This window comes from Bubalus bubalis, chromosome 15, assembly GCF_019923935.1.
Source record: "Bubalus bubalis isolate 160015118507 breed Murrah chromosome 15, NDDB_SH_1, whole genome shotgun sequence".
NCBI lineage: Eukaryota > Metazoa > Chordata > Mammalia > Artiodactyla > Bovidae > Bubalus > Bubalus bubalis.
Window position 1 is genome coordinate 22,610,457 of NC_059171.1, and position 25,985 is coordinate 22,636,441.

Genomic DNA, 25,985 nt, shown 5'->3' on the forward strand with positions numbered 1-25,985 from the left:
ATGTGAATTAACCTCTAACATAAAGTGTAAACATGGAAGGATGGGAACATGGAGTAAGAAGTGATCTTTCTGGTGAGATGGGTTTAGAGGAGGTTAGATTTAAGACAGATGTTCATGCTAATTATAGGATGGAAAAGTCTTCTTGGGAGAGAGAGCAATATGAAAATATTCTGGCCACATGAGGCTAGCTGCAAAATCTAAGCACATATTGAAATGCATGACATGGGCAGTGTGTGGGAAAGAGTGAAATCTGATTTTTCAAATGATTTGATGATGTATCAGAAGGGAAGGGCAGACCGTTGGTGCTGTGGCTCTTTCCCTAACTTCAGGGACACAGGAAGGCTTGAACCTCCCTTAAAACGTTAACTCAAGTAGTTGTTAGGTGCTTATCTTCGTTGGATCTAAGATGAAGGAGCATTTAATTGAGGGTGGGGTATCAGAAGAAATACCTGTACATTTGGTCCAGATGAATATTTAGCACCAAGTATCCAGTACTGAGGGCTTCCCAGGTGGTGCTAATGGTAAAGAACACACTTGTCAATGTTAGGAGACATAAGAGATGCGGGGTTCAATCCCTGGGTTGGGAATATCCCTTGGACAAGGGCATAGCAACCAACTCCAATATTATTGCCTAGAGAATCCCGTGGACAGAGGAGCCTGGTGGGCTACAGTCCGTATGGTCATAAAGAGTCGGACACGACTAAAGTAACTTAGCACACATGCATGCCCAGGACGGATAAGCTGGAGCCACGCTAGAGAGTGGGTGCAAGTTCTGCACCTTTGAGGGAGCGACATAGCTAAGTAGGTATAAAATCCAAAGAGACTCCAGAGCCCACGTGCTCTCTGACTTATTATCCACATACAATGAACCTTGTCTATTGTGAACACAGACAACTTGAGTGCTGAATGACCAAGACATAAAAACTCTGCCTGGAAGTCACCAGACCTCTTTGCTTGCTCTACTTTGCATGCCATACTTTCTTCCTTTTCTGTTCTCTTTCTTAACACTGACTAAACAAAGCAAGTGAAATAAGTTCTATCTTGTGAGTTGGATGTCATTCTGAACTCAAGACTTCTGCTGTTAGTAGAACAGAGTTGATATTGGAGACAATAAGATCTTCACATTTAGTTAATTTTTTATCATATATATTTCATTTTCACAGTATGAACATGAAAAATTAAAACTAAAGCCATCTGTATCCACAACCTAGAGATAATGATTAAAATAGTCTTGATACTGATAGATATTTAATAATAAATTCCATAAATGTGTTCTTTTATGCATGACTTTCTCACATGTGGGACTTCTTTGGTGGCTCAGACAGTAAAGAATCTGCCTGCAATGCGGGAGACTCGGGCTCGATCCCTGGGTTGGGACGATCCCCTGGAGAAGGGGATGGCAACCCACTCCAGTATTCTTGCCTGGAAAATTCCATGGACAGAGGATCCTGGTAGACTACAGTCTATGAGGTCTCAAAGGGTCGGACACAACTGAATGACTAACACTTCACTTTCTCACATGTGCCATGGATATTCTACCATGTTTCAGGGTAAATACGCAGCATGATTTTTAACGGCTCCATAGAATTTCACTGTATGACTATTATATTATTTAACCAACCTATCAATACAACTTTTTGCTATAAGTTTCAATACTGTTTTCAATACATGTGGAAATTGCTTTTCTGAAAATTATCAATCTATAATTCCACAAGTAGCATTTGCCACAGCATATCTATGCATTCTCCCACCAACACTGAATTCACGTTTTAAAAACCTTTTGTCAGCATAGTAGGTGAAAAGTATTTTTTTTATATTTGTATTTTCTAATAATTTTTATATTAAATGAAAAATTATAAAGAAGAAAATATCACTAAAAATGCTGCCATATAGAGATAACTATGTTAAAATCTTGGTGCTTAGCCTTCTGAAAATTTATAATGCATAAATACATATGATTTTAAAAAATAAATTGGACTATACACTGCATGCTATTTTTCACCAACAGTATATTTCACTAAGAATGTTTAATGAGAAAATGATATTCTATTGTGTGTATTTCACAATTTCCCTATTGTTGAATATTTATAGTCAACAATTTCCCAAATGTTGACTATTTCTTATCTTCTTGCTATTATACAATGATGCTGTGATAAGCACCTTTATATAGAGTCTTGGTCACTTGTCAATTATTTCCTTAATATTATTCTCTTAAAATGGAATTATTTGGCAAAAAATTCTGCATACAGTCAAATTGTTTCTTATAAATACAACTACCTGTCTTTGTTAGCAGTATATACAAATACCCATTTCTCTATACTCTAGGCAACACTAGATATAATCATATTTTAAATCTCTACCAACAAAATAAATGAAAGGTGTTATAAATCATGCCTTTTAGATTCAGTGAGATTGATTATCCTTTAATATTTATTGACTATTATTTCTTCAATTGTAGGTTGCCCTCTGATGTACTCTGTCCATTTTTTAGTAGTCTTTTCATCTTTCCTTTAATGAAGAATTCTTTAAATGTTAGAGGATATTAACATTTGTCTGCTACATGATGCTACTTGACTTTTAATTTTGACTATGGTGATTTTACTGAGCTAAATTTTAAAATATATATAGAGAAAAATCTACAAATCTTTCTTGATGTCCTTTCTGTTATAGGATTTTTATTTACCCTAAAATTATTGAGCTGTTTTAAAATTTTTCTTATAGTGTTTTCTTTTAAACTGGAGGTCAGTCATTAACTCATTTCGAGTTTTTATTTTTCTTGCATTTTCTCAAATCCATTACAACCTTTGTAATTCCTCTATCAATTTGAAATATTTTTCTTGTACTATATGTATATAATATATATTCTATATATATGTATATATATGTTCTCTCAGTACTGTTTAAAAATAAATATTAATAGCAGATAGAGTGTGTCTCTACAATATTTACTCTACCATATACATATTGGAATACTTTTGCCTTATTCCAATAAATCCATTAAGATTTTCAGAGACTGTATATGAAATTTATAAACTTAGTGAAAATCTTTAGCTCCATTATATTGAGCTTCCTCATGTAAAAAAGAATTTTATTCAAGGCTTCTTTCATAAGTCTCATGATATGTTTACATCATTTACAAGATATTTTGCACATTTCCTGTTGTTTATTCTTACAATTTTTGTGTATGTTGTTATTATAAATGAGGTTTTCTTTTCTGTATGTATACATAAAGATATACATACATATGCATGCATGCTCAGTTGCTCAGTTGTATCTGACTCTTTGGGACTTCATGGACTGTAGCCCATGGGGCTCCTCTGTCCATGGAATTTCCCAGGCAAGAATACTGGAGTGGGTTGCCATTTCCTTTTCCAGGGGATCTTCCTGACCCAAGGATTGAACCCATGTCTCCTGCATCTCCTGCAATGACAAGTGAATTCTTTACCACTGAGCCATCAGGGAAGCCCATATATGTATATTTAATTTTGCATTGAAAAGTGAAACATTCATTAAAAAAGTTACAGAAATCATAGCTACTATTTATAAAGTGTTCTCTCTTTTAGTCATCACTGAGATCAAGACATAAATTTCTCAGTGTTCCAGAAACCCATTATGTGCCCCTTTCCTATCATGACACTTCCTCCTCAATGATGATCAGTAACTTGATTTTTGTGATGATTATCACCTTGGCCTTATTTATAGTTCTTATATTAGAACTATATGTGTCCTTATTTATGTTAGAACTGTACATCTGTAAATATAATATATATAATTCACTTTTCCTTCTTGTTGAATTAAAATAATTATATTTTCTTTTGCAATTGATTTGTTACTTTTATACATTAGCTTATACTCTGTTCAATGTTTTAGTTGATTATCCTTTTTAAAGAAGTAATTTTCTTATATCATCAGTAAATTGTGTTATTTATCTTTTCCTTTCCAGTGTCTAAATTCTCATTTAAACCTATAGGATCTTTCCCAGCTCTTAATCTAATAACATTGGTTAGAGCTAAAAGAACAATGATAAATAATGGCAATAGTCAGAATCCCAGTTTCTTTCCCTGATACTAATGGCCATACTTTTATTGTTTGTCATTACTACCATATAGTGGTTGTTTTGAGATATATGTTTATCATGTAAAGCAATATTATTTTATTTCTATTTTCTGAAAGATTTTTTCAGAAAGAATATAAAACATTACCATGTGGCATTGTAGTGTCACCCAAGGTAATTGTTTGTCTTTGTTATTTTGAGTCCTAAATAAAATTTGTAGAGCTGTTTGGAGAGAAAATTTATTTTATACTATTGATTTTGTCAGCTGGAAACATGATATTCCCTAACTTAATAGTCTTCAGGAAAATTTCATATTTTTCTTCATACTTTTTGCTCCATAATTCTTAACTTTACACGTAGTGATTCTGTATTTTTGTAGGTACTGGGATGGAGTCTCTTAAAATTACAATTTAAAATTGAATTTTATAAATTTATTTTATAATTGGTCTCTATAATGACCTCACTTGTTAGCTTTAAAAGCGTTTTCTGTTTGTTTTCTCCTAAAGTTTTTCCAGCAAATAATCATAGCATCTGTAATGATTATTTTTCTTTTTAAATATTTATAATTTGGGGGCTTGCACTTCTGGCCAAGAGGCATTAACAGGGACAAATTTTACTCCCCATCCTTAACAATTACAGATCTGGACAAAATACACGAAGCAACGACATTTTTAAGTACTTACTTTTTCTTAATTTATTCCTAGCTTTACTAAAGTATGCTTGACAAATAAAAATTGTATATTTTTGTGATGATTTGATGTTCATATAAACTCTGGAATAGTTACCACAATCAATCTAATTCACTATCCATCACCTCATGTAGTTACCCTTTTGTGGAATGCATGCATGTGTGTGTGTGTGTGTGTGTGTGTGTGTGTGTATGTATGTGTATGTGTGGTGAGAATACTTGAGTTCTACCTTCTGAGCTAATTTCAAGTGTATAATACATTATTATTAACTATCATCACCATTAGACCTCCATCTTGCAACTTAAAGTTTGTACCCTTTGATCAACATCTCCCCATTTCCATCCCACCCACCCCATCTCCCAGAACTTGGTTACTATCATTTTATTCTCTCTATTCTCTGTTTCTTTGTGTTCAATATTTTTAGATTCCTCATAAAAATGAGATCATGTGGTATTTGTCTTTCTGTGTTTTGCTTTATTTCACTTAGTATCATGTCTCTAGTTTCACCTATGTTGTCACAAATGCCAGAGAAAATATTTTTATTTTTTTGAGAAATCTCATACTTTTTTTCATAATGACTGTACCAATTTACATTCACACTAAAATGGGCAAGGGTTCCTTTTTCTCCACATCTTCACCACCACTCAATATCTTTTACACTGTTATTTTTGGACACTGTGTGTGCTCAATCATTTCGATCATGTCCAACTCTTTGTGACCCCATGGACTGTAGATTGAGAAGCTCCTCTGTCTTTGAAATTCTCCAGGTAAGAATGCTGGAGTGGGTTGCCATTTCCTCCTCCAAGGGAATCTTCCTGATCCAGGGATCGAACCCAAGTCTCCAGTGTCTCCTGAGTTGCACGTATATTCTTTACTGTTTCAGCCATCAGGGAAGTCCCCTAAATCCCTACATACATTCAGAGGCTCAACGTCCTCGGTGTCAGACACTGAAGGAGACCATGTCAGCTTAGACACTGGGGGAAATATAAAACAGAAATGTGATCCTTAAAAGAAGAGAAAGAAAACAGTCTCTATGACTGGACCAGCTTGCTGTCTAAAGATAGTTTCCAGGCTGCATTGCAGACAAGGAGCATTGAAACTGAGCTTGATCAATGAATGAGAAATATATTAGAGGTGAGGGAAGTCAGGGAGCTGCAGTCTGCAGAATATTGGAGAGGAAGAGTCTGCTCATAGAGAAAGAGAAAGCTCTAGTGATCTGCAGAGGTCTTCTCAAGTTTTGGGCTCAATTCTGATTTAAACATGTGAGAGAAGAAATTATTCAAGCTAGGGAAAAAAAAGAACATTGAACAACAGTAGGCAGGAGAAAATTTCTGGAACTTTTAAAACTAGACATGCTTTGCATTTCCAACAGTCAGAGCAGAAAGATGTTGAAATAAATGGGGCATTGTGTAGAGTTCCAGAAAAACATCACCTTAAGAGTGGCGCTAAGTTAGGATTAGACTAAAGCTAACTCTGGATCCACTCTAAAATATCTTAAAAGCAGTCATTGAAAATATTCAACTAATTCCAAGAAATTTTGCTGCATGCTAAAATAAAACATAACACACACACACAAAAAATAAAATAAAACATAACACTACTTAAAGGAGGACACAAAAACATCCAGCATTCTATAATATCATGCCAAGAATGCAAAGAAGCATAAAAATTTGAGTCACAACTGGGAGAAAAATGAATCAATTACAAAAAACAAAAATAACAGAGATGATGAAAATAGCAGAAAAAGTCATTAAGACACTTATTATAAGCATGCATGTCCATGTGTTCAAATAGGTTGAGACAAACAGAATCATAAGAAGAAAAACAGACCATACGTAAGAATACAAGTGGACTAGAAATGAAATATACAATATCTGAAATAAAAATTACATTGGATGAGAAGGACAGCAGGTTAAATGCTGCAGAAAAAATTTTTCTCAGTGAACATGAAAATAAAGCACAGAGAAAATAAAAGACTGGAAAAATGAAGAAAGCATATAGAAAAGATATTGAACAGCCTAATACAATGTGTAACTGCTGCTGCTAAGTCGCTTCAGTCCTGTCCGACTCTCTGCGACCCCATAGAAGGCAGCCCACCAGGCTCCCCCGTCCCTGGGATTCTCCAGGCAAGAACACTAGAGTGGGTTGCCATTTCCTTCTCTAATGCATGAAAGTGAAAAGTGAAAGTGAAGTCTCTCAGTCGTGTCCGACTCTTCGCGACCCCATGGATTGCAGCGTACCAGGCTCCTCCGCCCATGGGATTTTTCCAGGCAAGATTACTGGAGTGGGGTGCCATTGCCTTCTCTGATAATGTGTAACTGCTGCTGCTGCTAAGTCGCTTCAGTCGTGTCCGACTCAGTGCGACCCGGTAGACGGCAGCCCACCAGGCTCCCCCGTCCTTGGGATTCTCCAAGCAAGAATGCTGGAGTGGGTTGCCATTTACTTTTCCAAATGTGTAACTGCTGCTGCTAAGTCACTTCAGTCGTGTCCGACTCTGCGCGACCCCACAGACGGCAGCCCACCAAGCTCCCCCATCCCTGGGATTCTCCAGGCAAGAACACTGGAGTGGGTTGCCATTTCCTTCTCCAGTGCATGAAAGTGAAAAGTGAAAGCGAAGTCGTTCAGTCGTGTCCAACTCTTAGCAACCCCATGGATGGCAGCCCACCAGGCTCCTCCGTCCATGGGATTTTCCAGACAAGATTACTGGAGTGGGGTGCCATTGCCTTGTCCTGGAGTCCCATAAAAAGAGGAGAACACAGACAGAACCATGATGGAGAAATTTTTTTCATTTGATGATAACTATATATGTATAGATTCAGGACACTGAAAAAAGGAGTCCCATAAAAAGAGGAGAACACAGAACAATGATGGAGAATTTTTTTTCATTTGATGATAACTATACATGTATAGATTCAGGATGCTCAAATAATTCCAAATAGAATAAATATTTTTTAAGAAAAAGTATTGCAAGGCATTTCATAGAAAAAAAAAATGGATGAAAACCAGTGCTAAAGAAAAAGATCTTAAGACAGAGGAAAAGGATACATTATGTACAAGCAACAAAAATAAAATGACAGTAGACTATTCATCAGAAACTATGCAAGCCAGAAAATAATGGGAAAATGTCTTTGATGTGGTGAAAGGAAAACAAAAACTCACAAAAATTGTTTAGGTTTCTTCACTCAGCAAAATTTTCTTTCAAAAAAGGAGACATTTTTGACAAACTGAAGCTGAGAGAATTCATTGTCATCAGATTTCTATCTACACAAATGTTAAAAGAAGTATTTTAGGCAGAAGAAAATTACATCAGATCGAACTTAGGATATAAACTTGGGAATAAGATCACCAAAAATGATAACTACATGGGTAAATTGATAAAATAAATTGTTTCCACATTTTTAATCACTTTAAGAATTAATTAACTGTATGAGCCAAAAATAAAGCAATGTATTGTGGTATTCAAAGCATATGTAGAAAGAAAATATATGACAACAGTATAAATAAGAAGGGAAGTGGGAATATTATTTGAAGGCAAAATTTGTAGAATGAAACTAAGGCAGTGTTTGGAGAAAAACTTATAGGGCTACTTACACTAAAAAGGAAGAAAGGTCTTAAGTCAATAATCTAAGTTTCTACTTTAGTAAACTAGAAAGAGAAGAGATAATTCAACTCAAAGCAGAAGAAAATAATGTAAATAAGAGCCAAAATCAATAAAGATGAAAACAAAAATGCAATAGAAGAAAATCAACTAGACCAAAAGCTAGTTCTTTAAGATCAATAAAAATTATAAATATTATAAAAAGTAAAAGAATAATAATGTGTCCATTGACATTAAGTTGCTATGAATACAATACCAATAAATTTGACAACTCAGATGAAATGGACACACAACTCTGAAATACTCAAACAGATCACTAAAGAAAAATAGATAACCTGAATAGCTCAAGATCTCTAAAGAAGTTGAATTTATTCTTAAAAACCTTTCCCAAAAGAAAACTCCAGGCCCAGATGGCTTCATTGGTAAAAATATACCAAAAATCTAAGGAAGATATAATAGCAATTCTGTACAAATTCTTCCAGAAATAAGAGGAGGAAACACTTACCAATTTACTTTATTATGCTAGTATTGTTTTAGAACCTTAAAGAAGGACTTTATAAGAAAGAAAACTTCAACACCTCTTATAAATAAATGAATTCAGCAATATATAAGAATAATCATACATAATATATAAAAGGAATAATGTATCATGATCAAGTAAGACTTATTCTAGAAATGCAAGGTTGTTTCTACATTAAAATAAATCAGTGTAATTCCTCATATAAAGAGAATAAAGAAGAAAATCATACGGATCATCTCGACAGGTACAGGAATAGCATTTAAATTCAATATCCATTAGTGATAAAACTCACAGCAGATTATTCTCAGTAAAAGGACACTTCCTCATGTTATGAAGTACATCTGTGAAAAAATCTACAACTAGTATCATGTGTAATCGTGAACAAATGAGCACTTCCGTATAAGATCACGAATAAGGCAAGAACATCCACCCTCACCATTCTGTTCAACATTGGGAAGGAAAAAAGTACATGTAGATTAGAAAGTGAAAGTGTTAGTCACTCAGCCATCTCTGACTCTTTGTGACCCCCATGGACTGTATCCCTCCTGGCTCTTCTGTCCATGGAATTCTCCAGGCACAAATACTAGAGTGGGTTGCCGTGTCTTTCTCCAGGGGATCTTTCCCACCAGGGATTGAACCTGGGTCTCCCACATTTCAGGCAGATTCTTTACCAACTGGGCCACCAGGGAAGTCCCATAGATTAGAAAGGAAGAAGTAAAAATATCTTTATCCATAGTTATGTCAGTATAGAAAAATCCTAACTTTTCTAAAACAAGTCTAGTAAAAGTAATGAGTAAGTTCAGCAGTCTCAAGATATAAGGTTAATATAAAACTTTTAAATGTGTATCTTTAAATTGCTGTTATTAGTCACTAAGTTGTGTCTGACTCTTTGTGACACCATGGACTGCAGCATGCCAGGCTTCCCTGTCCTTCACCTTCTTGAGTTTGTTCAAACTCATGTCCATTCAGTCAGAGTGCCAGCCAACTATCGCATCCTGTTGCCCCCTTCTCCTCCTGCCCTTAATCTTTCCTAGAATCAGGGTCTTTTCCAATGGGTCAGCTAGAAAAGGCAGACAAATCAGAAATCAAATTGCTAACATATGTTGGACCATAGAAAAGAGAATTCCAGGAGATACATCTACTTCTGCTTCATAGACTACACTAAAGCCTTTGACTGTGTGGATCAAGACAAACTGTGGTAAATTCTTAAAGAGATGGGAATACCATCTTACCTGCCTCCTGAGAAACCTGTATGCAGGTCAAGAAGCAATAGTTAAAACTGAACATGAAACAACATACTGGTTCAAAATTGGGAAAAAAGTATGACAAGATTGTATACTCTTCTTATTTAACTTATATGCAGAGTACATCGTGTGAAATGCTGGGCTGGATGAATCTTGAGCTGGAATCAAGATTGCTGGGACAACATCTCAGATATGTAGATGAGACCACTCTAATAGTGGAACATGAAGAGGAACTAAAGAGCCTCTTGATGAGTGTGAAAGAGAAGACTGAAAAAGCTGGCTTGAAACATGACATTCAAAAAACTAAGAGTATGGCATTCAGTCCTACCACTTCATGGCAAATAGATGGGGGAAAACTGGAAGCAGTGACAGATTTTCTTTTCTTGGGCACCAAAATCACTTCACATGGTGACTGCAGCCATGAATTAAAAGACACTTGATCCTTGGAAGGAAAGTTATGACAAACCAAGACAGCATATTAAAAAGCAGAGACATCACTTTGCCTACCAAGGTCTGTATAGTCAAAGCTATGGTTTTTTTCAGTAGTAATATATGGATGTGAGAATTGGACCATAAAGAAGGCAGAGCACTGAAGAACTGATGCTTTCATATTGTGGTGCTGGAGAACACTCTTGAGAGTCCTTTGGATGGCAAGGAGATCAAACCAGTCAATCCTAAAGGAAATCTTTCAATTAGCTATTAATAATTAGAAATACTTAGAAATAAATTGAACAAAATATGTATAAGACCTGTAAATGAAAACTACTAACCATTGCTGAGAGAAATTAAGAAACATATGAATGGAGAAATATGTTCATTTCATGGTTCAAATCTATAATCAATTTCCCCCACAATTTGATCTATAACTTTAATGAAATAGCATTCAAAACTCCCCCAATTTTTTGGTGGAAATGCAAAGCACCTAGAATAGCCAAAATAAATTTAAAATATGAACCAAGAGGAATTCAAACTACCTGATTTCAAAGCTTACACTGAAGATACAGAGATTAAAGCAGTGTGGTATTGGAATAAGGATAGATATACAAATAAGTAGAACAGAACAGGTAGTATAGAAAAAAAAAACAACAAACATATGATTAATTGATTTTCAAGGTGCCAAGGTATTGCAATGGGAAAAAGAATCTTTTCAACAAATCCTACTGGAGCAATTGAATATCTACAAGCAAAAAAACAATGAACCTAGACTCTAATCTCACACTACACATGAAAATTAATTCAGAATAGATCACAAACTTAAATGTAATATGTCAAATTTTTAAAACTTATAGGTGAAAATTGGGGAAAAATACTTTGTGATTTAGTTAAGCAAACATTTCTTACACATGACTCACATAAGCATAAAACAAAGAGAAAAATAGTTAATTAAATTTCAATATTAACCTCTTGTCCTTCAAAAAGTACTGTTAAAAAATGAAAAAGTAAATCACAGTGGGAGAAACTCATTGCAAAACATGAAACTGGATAAAGAGTTGTATCCAGAATGTATAGAGAACTCTTTCAATTTAACAAGATGAGCCAATTAAAAAATGACAGAAGATACAAAACAGAAACTTTAACATAGAAGATATAACAATGTCAACACACTCATCATTATTCATTAAGGAAATATGAATAAGAACTACAATGTGTTACTTGTACACACCTTCTTAATATGCTGAAACAAAAAAGTGACATTATTCAAGGTTGCCAAGGATCTGTAAGAATTGGGAAAGTAACAATTTTATAGCCACTATGAGAAATAATTTGGCAGTTTGTTATTAAATTAAGCATACTATTTTAGTGGGGAAAGTGGACACCCTTGTCTTGCTCCTCAGCTTAGAGGGAATGATTTCAGTTTTTAACCATTCAGAATAATGTTTGCTGTAGGCTTATCATATATGGCCTTTACTATGTTGAGGTAGGTTCCTTCTATGCCCATTTTTTGAAGAGTTTTCATCATAAATGGGTGCTGAATTTGGTCAAAGGCCTTTTCTGTATCTATTGAGAAGGTTCGTCTAGTCAAGGCTATGATTTTTCCTGTGGTCATGTATGGATGTGAGAGTTGGACTGTGAAGAAGGCTGAGCGCCGAAGAATTGATGCTTTTGAACTGTGGTGTTGGAGAAGACTCTTCAGAGTCCCTTGGACTGCAAGGAGATCCAACCAGTCCATTCTGAAGGAGATCAGCCCTGGGATTTCTTTGGAAGGATGATGCTAAAGCTGAAACTCCAGTACTTTGGCCACCTCATGCAAAGAGTTGACTCATTGGAAAAGACTCTGATGCTGGGAGGGATTGGGGGCAAGAGGAGAAGGGGATGAAAGAGGATGAGATGGCTGGATGGCATCACTGACTCGATGGACATGAGTCTGAGTGAACTCCGGGAGTTGGTGATGGACAGGGAGGCCTGGCGTGCTGCAATTCATGGGGTCGCAAAGAGTCGGACACAACTGAGTGACTGATCTGATCTGATCTGATATGGTTTTTATCTTTCAATTTGTTAATATGGTGTATCACATTGATTGACTTGTGTATATTGAAGAATCCTTGCATTACTGGAATAAACCCAACTTGATCATGATGTATTAGCTTCTTGTGTTGCTGAGTTCTGTTTGCTAAAATTTTGTTGAGATTTTTGTGTCTATGTTCATCAGTGATATTGGCTTGTAGTTTTCTTTCTTTGTGTTGTCTTTGGTTTTGGTATTAGGGTGATGGTGGCCTCATAGAATGAGTTTGGAAGTGTTCCTTCCTTTGCAATTTTTTGAGAGTTTTTGAAGGATAGGCATTAGCTCTTCTCTAAATGTTTGATAGAATTCTCCTGTGAAGCCATCTGGTCCTGGGCTTTTGTTTTTTGGGAGATTTTTGATCACAGCTTCAATTTCAGTGCTTGTAATTGGGTTGTTCATAATTTCTATTTCTTCCTGGTTCAGTCTTGGAGGACTGAACTTTTCTAAGAATCTGTCAGTTTCTTTCAGGTTATCCATTTTATTGCCATATAGTTGTTCATAATAGTTTCTTATAATTATTTGAGATGCTTTGTATTTCTGCATTGTCTGTTGTAACCTCCCCTTTTTTATTTCTAATTTTGTTCATTTGATTCTTCTCTCTTTTTTTCTTGATGAGTCTGGCCAAAGGTTTGTCAATTTTATCTTCTCAAAGAACCAGTTCTGGAAGTCCTAGCTACAGCAATCAGAGAAGAAAAAGAAATAAAAGGATTCTGGATCAGAAAAGAAGAAGTAAAGCTCTCAACTGTTTTCAGATGACATGATACTGTACATAGAAAACCCTAAAGATAGTATCAAAAAATTACTAGAACTAATTAGTGAATTTAGCAAAGTTGCAGGAGACAAAATCAATACATAGAAATTACTTGCATTTCTATTTACTAACAATGAAAAATAAGAACGAGAAATTAAGGAATCAAACCCATTCACGATTGCAACAAAAATAATTAAATATCTAGGAATGAACTTACCTAAGGAGACAAAAGAGCTGTACACAGATAATTTATAAGACACTAATGAAAGAAATCAAAGATGACATAAATAGATGAAGAGATATTCCATGTTCCTGGGTAGGAAGAATCAATATTGTGAAATGACTATACTATCAAATTCAATGTGATCCCTACCAAATTACCAATGACACATTTCACAAAACTAGAACAAAAAATTTCACAATTCGTATGGACACACAGAAGACCCCAAATAGCCAAAGCAGTCTTGAGAAAGAAAAATTGAGTTGGAGGAATCAACTTTCCTGACTTCAGGTTATATTACAAAGCTATAGTCATAAAGACAGTATGGTACTGGCACAAAAACAGAAATATAAACCAATGGAACAATATATAAAGCCCAGAAATATACCTATGCACCTATGGGTACCTTATTTTTTAACAAGGAGGCAGGAATATACAATGGGGCAAAGACAGCCTCTTCAATAAATGGTGCTGGGAAAACTGGATAGCTACATGTAAAAGAATGAAATTAGAACACTTTTTAACACCATCCACAAAGATAAACTCAAAATGGATTAAAGACCTAAATGTAAGACCAAAAACTATAAAACTCTTAGAGGAAAACATAGGCAGAACACCTGATGACATAAATCAAAGCAAGATCATTTATGACCCACCTCCTAGATTAACAGAAATAAAAACAAAAGTAAACAAGTGGGACCTGATTAAACTTAAAAGCTTTTAATTTAAAAACTTCTGCACAGCAAATATCATAAACAAGGTGAAAAGACAACCCTCAGAATGGGAGAAAATAATAGCAAATGAAACAACTGACAAAGGATTAATTTCTAAAATATACAAGCAGCTCATAGAACTCAATACCTGAAAAACAAACAACCTAATCAAAAAGTGGGAAAAAGACCTAAACAGACATTTCTCCAAAGAAGCCATACAGATGGCTAACAAACACATGAAAAGATGGTCAACATCTCTCATTATTAGAGAAATGCAAATCAAAACCACAATGAGATATCACCTCACACCAGTCAGAATGGTCATCATCGAAAAGTCTACAAACAATAAATGGAGAGGGTGTGGAGAAAAGGGAACGCTCTTGCACTGTTGGTGGGAATGTAAATTGACACAGCCACTATGGAAGACGATATGGAGATTCCTTAAAAAACTAGGAATAACACCACCATATGACCCAGCAATCCCACTCCTAGGCATATACCCTGAGGAACCAAAATTGAAAGAAATGCATGTATCCCATTGTTCACTGCAGCACTATTTACAGTAGCTAGAATATGGAAGCAACCTAGGTGTTCATCAATAGATGAACTGATAAAGAAGTTGTGGTACATATACACAATGGAATATTACTCAGCCATAAAAAGGAGCACCTTTGAGTTAGTTCTAATGAGGTGGATGAGCCTAGAACTTATTATACAGAGTGAAGTACGTCAGAAAGATAAGTATCATATTCTAATGTATATATACAGAATCTAGAAAAATGATACTGAAGAATTTACTTACAGGGCAGCAATGGAGAAACAGACACAGAGAACAGACTTATGGACATGGGGAGAGGGAAGGAGAAGGGGAGAAATAATGAAAAAAGTAAAACTATATTGACAGAATGTGGATCACTGGTTGCCAGGTGCAAGGAAGGGGTAGGATGGAGTGATTAATTTTGAAAGGCTACAGGGAACATTTTGTCTTGATAGCCTATATCATGATTATGGTCACAGTAACACAATTACTTGTTTGTCAAGTTTTGTTGAATTGTAGCGTTAAAATCAGCAAATTTTATTTTATGTAAATAATGTCAATGTAGCTGGTAAATATAAATTTGCACCTTTTTAAAATTTTCCTTTGTTTTCTGGCCTAATAATATTGACTAGCACTTTTAAGATTATAGTAAATAATAGTGGTAAGAGAATGACTTTTGACTTTTTCCTGATTTCATGACTTGTATCCACTGTTTCACTATTAGGTATGATGATGGACTGTTTGTTTGGAATAGAATATCCTTGCCATGTTTAGTGAGTAAACTGTATTTTCTGTTTTGCTAAGTGTTTTCACAAGCAATGTCTGCTGGGTACCTAACTGTGATCATAGGGATTTTCAAATTTGGTTTTTGAATAAGATAAATTATAATAGATTTTCTATATTAAATCTTCTATAATGCAATACTGCTTGTCTTTTGTTTATTTATTTATTTATTTTTTTTGGAAAAATGTGGGAGGTCAGCCTCTGTTTTGTGAAATTAATCATTTGTTTTGTTTTTTGTTCTATCTTTATTAAATTCTGTTATTAGAGTTATGGTTAGTTCATAAAATGAATTGGAATGTTTTTCTTATCATATGCTCTGAAACATCTTAAATAAAATTGCAGAAATTCACTGGATATTTTCATATAATTGGCTTTGGAAACTACCGGGTCATGTACATTCTTGAGGGATTTGACAAGTTTCCCTAGTTCTTCTAGGATTATTGAGTCAGTTCTGTTCATTTCTATTTTCTTATGAAATTTTTTTTTATTAAGAATGGTTTGCTTTTGCCAAGATTTCCTTCTTTGTAAGGACAAAGTTAAATTGATTTAAACCTGTTCTGCTATAATTTCAAATATACTCTGCATAGCTTGTTATATTGCTTATGTTTTCTCTTTATTATTAAATTAAGCTTGCCAGAGTGCATTCACTTTATTGGGATTCCCCCGCCCCCAAAGAAGCAGCTATTCCATTTATTTACTATTTTCTGTAATTTCTTTTTGTGTTTTAGGGGTTTTGTTTCTCTTTTTCTATTTTCTAATGCCCAGTATTTATATTCATTCTCTTAATTTCATAGTAAGACATTTAATTATGACAAAAAAATTTGACCCTGTTCTATATATTTTAATATATATATAGTGCTTTTTCTGAAAGATGATCTCTTAAACAGCATGATTATTAAAAGTTTTATTTCATCAAGAACTGATTGTTTCTTATTATTTAAACAGTGGGGAGCTATAAAAGATTTTCACTAAGTAAGTGATATGATCAGATCTATAGAGAAATACTTGACAGCATTATGGAGAATGGATTGTAGTAAAGTGACACTTAAGATGAGGTTTAAGAAGCTATTGCAAAAGTTTACATAAGAGGTGATGACTGTGATATGAGCAAAAGACACATTGTAGTGGGCTGATGAGTTAAACGAAGGAAAGATGAAGAAGCAGTGATGAGAAAAAGATGAGAGTCTGATCATAAAATTAACCAGGCAAGCAGAGTCAGCTACATCCAAAGTGTAGCATCAGATAACATGATAACCAGGTCAACAAGAGCCAAGTGAGGGCTTAGGAAGAGATTGAGAAGTAAAGCCTTGGGATTTTCCTGGCACCATGAGATCATAGCCACAGTTGCTGTTTTAAGACATTGGGCATGGCTGAAAGGTAATTCATGAGGATGTCAGTGCAGCCAAGATGGTGATTCTAGATTATACATAAAGAAGATACGCTCTATTTGGAAGGAAAGAAATTGCACTTAGTTGGAATTGCCCTATGAATGCCTTAACATGGGCATGTTTGTATTCAGAGACAAAAGCGTAAGTGATGAGGGAAGTTCTGTTTGGAATCCAATAATGGCAGGGTACCTTAAATCCCTAAATTTCTGATCCATCATCTAAAGCAAACCTCTTCTTCATCTGGACTCTTCTATATTTTCAGTCATATTCTGCATTTTCTTCACTGAGCCCCCTTTCTCCATTCTCCTCTTCTTGCCTCCTTCTTCACCAATGCATTCATTTATCTTTACCTTTTGTATATTTTCTTTAATAGCAGCAACCTATTTAAAATATTTTATTCCTTAAAAAATACATGTCTATAATAAAGAAAACTAAGCAAAATCCAGGCATATAACAGCAAGAGTTCTCCCTACTCTCCCCACTATAATGACACCCATCTCAGGTCTCACAAGTACACACTGTTAATGACTTACTGTATAGCCTTCTAGACCATTTACTACATATAAGCAACCCCCCCCAAATGTAATTATATTACAATATATATATAAACCTATAACTTTTTTACTTAACAATATTTTAGATTTCATATTTGTACTGTTTGTAAGATCTACCTCTTTGTTAGATATTGTTCAATGTTCTAGTATATGGCTATATTGCAATTTTTAATGAACATTTCTGTGGTTTCTTTTTTTGTTGTTGTTATCTAAAAAAAAAAACCTTTCAGTCCTTCAAAACTTTAAAAGTACTCCTTTAGGATAAATTCCTATAGTGGAAGTGATGGATCAAAGGCTAGGCATATTTCACAATTTCAAAAGACATTGTCCAAAGTTTATATCCGTTAAGACACCAGCAACAGTTTAGATGGATACTAATTTCCTTAGATTGTTTTTAGTTTTGTCCATACTTTTAATGTTTAACCTAAGCATATTAATTCTAAGTCAGAAGCCTCCACAAAGGAATAGTTTCAGAAAGGCAAACAGTCTTGCCAAGTGTTCTCTTAATTAACAATGTGGTTAGTGCTTTAACTTTGGCAAAGCTTTTATATATATTGGGCTTCTCTTGTGGTTCAGTCAGTAAAGAATCTACCCACAATGCGGGAGACCTGGGATCGATCCCTGGGTTGGGAAGAACACCCAGAGATGGAAAAGGCTACCCAATCGTTTTCTGGCCTAGATAATTCTATGGACTGTATAGTCCATGGGGTCGCAAAGAGTTGGACCCAACTGAGCAAATTTCACTTCATGTATATTATGGCACTAAATCTTCAAAAGAATTTTTTGAAATACATTTTTTTCATCTTCTTTTCATATAGGAGCATATTTAAGTGTGAGAAGATCAATGACTTGTTCAGAATCACACAGGTACTAAGTAAGTGAGTTGGAATTCAAACTCTGATCACTCCATACAGTTTGATAAAAATGGGTATTTAAGTTCTGCTATGTTATATTAAAGTAATTAATAATATTTTCACTTAAGACTTTTTTCAACTAACATATACTACCTTAAATGAGTATATTTTATTTTATTGAACATCCTTATATGTTTAAAAATTATCATCATCTTAAATATTCTTTTAGAAGGCTTAATATTAAAGCATAATATTAAGTTTTAGAGGGATTTAACTTTCAGAGTAGAGATGCCTACTTTTTTAATAAAGCCAAATAATAAATAAGATATAAAATAATGAAGTTTTCTCTGCAGAGAGGCTGCTAACAATTTTAAAAGAATTTGGGGTCAGAGCAATATGGACTAGAGAACTATTTCTGTTACTTTTTGTCTGGCTGATTTAGGAAACTTATTTTAACCTCTGCAAGCCTCAGCTTATGCATCTACATGATAGAGATATTAATGTACTTACCTCATGCTGTTATTAGGAAGATTTAAAAATATATCCTATGTGAAATGGTTAGTAAAGTGCCATAATGTTGCCACCATTATTATTATAATTATTATTGCTCTGGCTGCTATTATTACAGGTAATTTTTCAAGACAAATATATTTCAGAATATTAGATATTCTCATAAATAGTGACTTTCTTGTGTTATAGAAATCACCAATTATATATATGTTAATTGTTTTTCCCTTCTTTTAGAATATATGGAATGTTGTAACCCTGACATGTTAAAGCTTCAATGAATTTAGAAGATTGTTTAGTTATACAAATAAAGACATTTAAGATCAGATCTGTTAACAAATTTTCCAGAGTCACACAGACTCTTGGTGCTAAAATAAGAATTTGATTCCTGGTTTCTGTTCTTTCTCCTTAAGTTAAATTAATTTATTTTTAAAATTATTATGCATTTTTGAAATATTTTAAAGTAATTTTTAAAATTGTAAGCTAAATGTTGAAGAATATCCTTGTCTTCACTGGTGAGTGAATACATATCTCACCTGATTTCATTGAAGTGAATTTCCCCCAGTTCAGAAATGGGTGGAATTTTGCCCTCTGTTATGCATGTTCAGTTACTTTTAAGAAAAGATGCCCAGTCTGCAACTCTGGAAATTGTGTCAATTTCTTCAATAATGCAAAATTTAATTTATTTTGCATTTGTCATATATTTTGTCTCTGTGATATTCAGTTTAGTTCAGTCACTCAGTCGTGTCTGACTCTTTGTGACCCCATGAATCGCACCACGCCAGGCCTCCCTGTCCATCACCACCTCCTGGAGTTCACTCAAACTCATGTCCATTGAGTTGGTGATGCCATCCAGTCATCTCATCCTCTGTTGTCCCCTTCTCCTCCTGCCCCCAATGCCTCCCTGCATCAGTCTTTTCCAGTGAATCAAGTCTTCACATGAGGTGGCCAAAGTACTGGAGTTTCAGCTTTAGCATCATTCCTTCCAAAGAACACCCAGGGCTGATCTTCTTCAGAATGGACTGGTTGGACCTCCTTGCAGTCCAAGGGACTCTCAAGAGTCTTCTCCAACACCACAGTTCAAAAGCATCAATTCTTCGCCTCTCAACTTTCTTCACAGTCCAACTCTCACATCCATACATGACTACTGGAAAAACCATAGCCTTGACTAGACGGACCTTCGTTGGCAAAGTAATCTCTCTGCTTTTCAATATGCTATCTAGGTTGGTCATAACCTTTCTTCCAAGGAGTAAGCGTCTTTTAATTTCATGGCTGCAATCACCATCTGCAGTGATTTTGGAGCCCAGAAAAATAAAGTCTGCCACTGTTTCCACTGTTTCCCCATCTATTTCCCATGAAGTGATGGGACCAGATGCCATGATCTTAGTTTTCTGAATGTTGAGCTTTAAGCCAACTTTTTCACTCTCCACTTTCACTTTCATCAAGAGGCTTTTTAGTTCCTCTTCACTTTCTGCCATAAGGGTGGTGTCGTCTGCATATCTGAGGTGATTAATATTTCTCCCAGCAATCTTGACTCCAGCTTGTGCTTCTTCCAGCCCAGCGTTTCTCATGATGTACTCTGCATAGAAGTTAAATAAGCAGGGTGACAATATACAGCCTTGACGTTCTCCTTTTCCTATTTGGAACCAGTCTGTTGTTCCATATCCAGTTCTAACTGTTGCTTCCTGAGCTGCATATAGGTTTCTCAAGAGGCAGGTCAGGTGGTCTTGTATTTCCATGTCTTTCAGAATTTTCCACAGTTTATTGTGATCCACACAGTTAAAGGCTTTGGCATAGTCAGTAAAGCAGAAAAAGATGTTTTTTCTGGAACTCTCTTGCTTTTTTCGGTGATCCAGTGGATGTTGGCAATTTGATCTCTGGTTCCTCTGCCTTTTCTAAAACCAGCTTGAACATCTGGAAGTTCATGGTTCATGTACTCCTGAAGCCTGGATTGGAGAATTTTGAGCATTACTTTACTAGCATGTGAGATGAGTGCAATTGTGTGGTAGTTGGTGCATTCTTTGGCATTGCCTTTCTTTGGGATTGGAATGAAAACTGTTAGAGAGTTAAAAAGATAACACTATACAATTATTAGAAAATGTGAGACACATTTATCTGATTTTGAGTATGTTTTTCAAAGCATAAAAGAAGAAAACAGAAAGGAAAAAGATTGATAGGTATTTGACTATCTAAGAAATCTAGAGATTTCTAATATAAAAACAAAATTTAAATCTAAAATATTACTGATAAAAAATAATATTCACCACATGTAAAACTAAAACAAAAGAACCACCTAAAAATAAATATTTACATCTAATAAGAAAATGAGAAAACTCATTTTAACAAAAATGCAAATGTAGTGTCAGTCTTTTCAATGCCAAATTGGAAAAGGAAAGGAATAGATTAACATCATATATTAAGTAAAGTTTCAAAACATGCAATCTAATATAGTAGTGATAGTAAATGATGAAAATGTCTCATGGTTTGGAAATAGGTATCGGCAGCTTATTACTTCATTGATTAATTCTTTATTCTAGGACCATATTTTAAGAAAATAGAAGTACACATAAGACTGTAGTATTACATGATAGTAAAAGCAGCAGCAACCTAAGTACCCAGCAATAGGGGATTAGTTGAATATTTCATGGTCTACAGCAACAGATTCTATGCTGCTATGTTCTCCCCAAATATGTGAATGATAAAAAAGAATGTACTAATGCTGATATACAATAGAACATGTGCTTCCAATTTGTAATATTAAATGTAGAGAAGCTCTTTTACTTGACTTCTACTTAATAGTAGCATCAGATTCCCTCTTCCCTTTGTAAATTATCTTTACTGATGTCAGTATTAATGGAGAGCTGGCTACTCTCAAGGATAGCTACATTTTTGTTCTACGTATTGATTTATATGTGGATTCAAAGTCAGATGTTTGTTTTTGTATCTTAATGTCATGCTCCTTGGTCCTATATTTATAAAGCCTAGTTATAGATTAAAATGTCAGTAAACTATGAGTGCTAGAAAAACAGAGTACTTGTTCATGTTAAATTAACAGGATTCTTTTGAAAAAAAGTTAATAAATTTGAGTAGTTAAAAGGATTTGCTTAAGTTTGTGAGTGGACAAGGAGACCATGCAACACTGAGGGAAATGATTAAACTCTTGTATTCTACACTGAGATTTCTCTATGTCTTTATATTATTGTTCCATTTTAGGAAAATCGATCTAGAAATTACTTATGGTTCATTAAGAAAATGATTTATGTTAAGAAGAGGACATGGAGGTCCCATCAGAAGATCCATGATCAGAAAAAAATTTGGTTCTATATTAAAGGCTTAGTGAAGAATGCTTATTTATTAAGTTGAACTTACTGTGTATGCATAGTCTTTAAAGGTTCTGCACTTTATAAAACCCTTTTCTGAATAACCAGAGACTGCTGTTTATCAAATAGGATGGTTGTTATTGCACATGTTTGTATAGAGAAAATATGTGGAGTCTTAACACCAAAATGTTTCAGGGGTTGTTTGTTGAAAGGTATCATGATTTGGTTTTCCTTTAAGCACTTATTTTTCAGTTTCCCTACAGCAAAAGTGAATTACTTTTATCACAATTTTAAGTTATTTAAAGCAAAAAAGACCTTTCCGTTCCCTCCCCCACAAATATGCAGTCATTGCCACTGTGGTCCACACTTGGTGTGAGCTTGAAGTGCTTGTTTCCACACCACTGGAATTTGTGAAGGTTTAATGGACCCAGTGAAAGGCCACCTATGCTGTGTTCTGATGAACACAACTAAAGATGGGACAATTCATCATGAGTAGTTTTAAGTGTAGCAACTATAAAAAGCTCATGATGAAAACAAATGTCCATTACAGCAGGCAAATGTACCCAGTGCCCAATCAATATTCAGAACCAGGGTGTGAATGACCATCCTTGTGATAGACATCTTGCAAGATGGGTCTTTCCAGACCCTGCCCCAACCCTCCAGGTATTCTTAGTCAGCAGCTTATTACAAGCAGGTCATATATTAATACTAACTTAAGTATACATACTGTAGGTTTGTTACTCCGCATATGAACAGAATATCAGGCCTTTGCCTAGCATGTAGCAATTCTGTAAACAGTAAATTTTCTTTTAGAAAATTATGGGAGGGGTACATGTGAAAATAATAAATTTTGTTTAGATGATAAACTATATGACAGTGATTTCTAGGTCTGTTTTCTGTATAACTTCTCTGGACTAAACATTGATTGAATCATGCTGGTACTCAATGCTATTTAATGTGCTAGTGAAGTGTCTTCCATTTTGCATGAGTGCTTTATGTCCATGGTATAACATTAAGTGATGGCATATTCTTTCATATTATATTTATATTCCCAAGCCCAATTGCCAAATTTGCTTTTCTTTCCTAATGTCTTCTTCCCTCTGAAGTCCATAGTATTTTAAAAAAAAATACATATTCCTTGAGAAGATATTGAGCTTTTGCTTAGGGTCATACATAAAGGAGTTTGATTTAAATAATCACAGGAGTTAAATTGCATCTGTCAGGGAGTTCTATATCTTTGGCAGTTACAGGCTGCCTTTATTCAGTTTAATGATGAAGATTTGACTTTGTTGGATTGTTTTTTCTTCTTAGTAAAATGAATGGTGCATCTTTCTTTAATTGTGATCCTCGTCAACCATTTGGCCCAGTAATGGTATGCAAATTAAACTCTTTAAAAATTAATGCTAACATTTATTAAATAATGCATCATACAAAAAGTTAATTTGAATTTTCAAGTTGGGCTCCCTATCTGCTCATGAGAAAGTATTTTTTTTTTGCCATCTTCATAAAACATCTTTATAGTCTTTCTAAATACCTTGAATGTTTTTCCAGTGTTTTGCAAAATTATCACTATGGAGACTGTTCATGTAGACAGACTCTTTATGGTTTTCAATTTTGATTTGTATAAACTCTCAGATTTTGAATTTATATCACTGCTCTGACTTTTTAAACTTAAAAGTGCTTATAGATGTTTCCTTACCAAAATTTAAAGACAAGTCAGGGGTGTGTAGACTTAAATTGTACAAGCTTACCTTCACTTTTGATTCTCAAATCAGAATGTATAGCGCATGCTAGTTGGACAATTGTAAACTTTATGTAATATCCCCACCCTGACAGCAGTGAGCACTAGCATTCAACCTTGTACATTAGTGATTTTGTAAATTTGATTTGGGAATATTAAATGAGATTGTGACTATAATGAGCATGTGCGTGCCTCTGTGTGTGCGTCCTAAGTTGCTTCAGCTGTGTCCGACTCTTTGTGACTGCGGGGACTGTAGCCTGTCAGACTCCTCTGTCCATGGGATTCTCCTGGCAAGAATACTGGAGCGGGTTGCCATGACCTCCTCCAGGGGATCTTCCCGACCCAGGGATGCAATCTGCTTCTCTTGTGTCTCCTGCATTGGCAGGTGAGTTCTTTACCACTAGCTTTACTTGGGAAGCCCATAATCAGAATAATCTTAGAAGAATGAAACTTCTCAGAAGTACGTTTAGTAGAGTGTTAAGAAAAGAATGGTAGAGAGTGACTCCTGGGTTTGAATGAATGCCAGTCCACTCAGGTATGAGCTTGCAGTCTCAGAAAAATTCACTAACTTTCCTGGGTCTCAGTTTCTTCATCTGTGAAAATGACAGCAAAAGTAGTACCTGTCTCATAAAATTGTTATGAGAACTATAAAAAACTAATAGAGTACTGATCCATAGTACGCATACAACTATTAATGCATTATTATTATATGAATATTTCCCTTCACTGAGAAAACTAGTGATACTAGGACGTAAGTGAATCTTCAGACGATTTGACAGTAACTTGGATTTGATTTGTACATAATCTATATAATCTAAGATCAAGAGTCAAATACCTCTTTACTTTGCATTATCTAAAGAAATAGAACTTGGGAAAGAATGTAAAAATCCCTCATTAAAGACAGCTGTTTCTTCTACTTGACGTGAATGACTAAAAAAGATCACTTTCCCATGCATATTTCTATTTCAGCAAACATGCATTTAACATCTATTATATGCAAGGCTTTGAGGTGACACTAGGCAGGGAAACAGTAAGAAGAGATATGATCTTTATTTTCACAATTATCCCAATAGTTAACAATAGTGACCCTAATATATCAAAAATTAATTATAAGATAAAAAAACAAAAGATGATATTTTAAGAAGTTGTAATAGTGAAAAAATTCATCATAACACAGGATATAATTAAACATCTAAAAGGTGATATAAACAAGTGTATTTGCATGTTTATATTTGTTTAATAATAAATTTCTTGTTTCATGCTGCAGCTGCTAAGTCGCTTCAGTTGTGTCCGACTCTGTGTGACCCCATAGACGGCAGCCCACCAGGCTCCCCCGTCCTTGGGATTCTCCAGGCAAGAACACTGGAGTGGGTTGCCATTTCCTTCTCCAATGCATGAAAGTGAAAAGTGAAAGTGAAGTCGCTCAGTCGTGTCCGACTCTTAGCGACCCCATGGACTGCAGCCTACCAAGCTCCTCCGTCCATGGGATTTTCCAGGCAAGAGTACTGGAGTGGGGTGCCATTGCCTTCTCCATAGAGAGATTTTTAAAGAGTTTAAGCATGTGAAGCTTCCATGCTAAGCATTTAGAGAGCTTGGGTTGGTCTTCAAGAGCTTCATGAAGGAGGTGGACCTTGGGAACATTTTGAAGATTGAATTCCAGACAGGCTATCTCTCTTCTACTGTCCCATAATAAGTGATCTAGATGTTAAATTGAAGACAGGTATAGGTTAAAGGCTCAACAGTTGACATCATGCTTAATTACTGTTCTGATTCTCCCTGCAGTAAGTTTACTGAGATTTCATCAAGAAGCAGGTGGAATTAGTAGTAGAAGATTGATCACAAGCTTGATTGTTTTAATAGTTCTATGTTTATTGAGGACCCAATCAATATCCTCCCATCCCCAAATTCAATGTATATCTCAGACACCAGGGAAAAAGAAAGGGATTCATTGTTGATTTCTGGCTTCCAGTTGCTCACAGAACATGTAACAAGTATTTGTTCTGCTTTA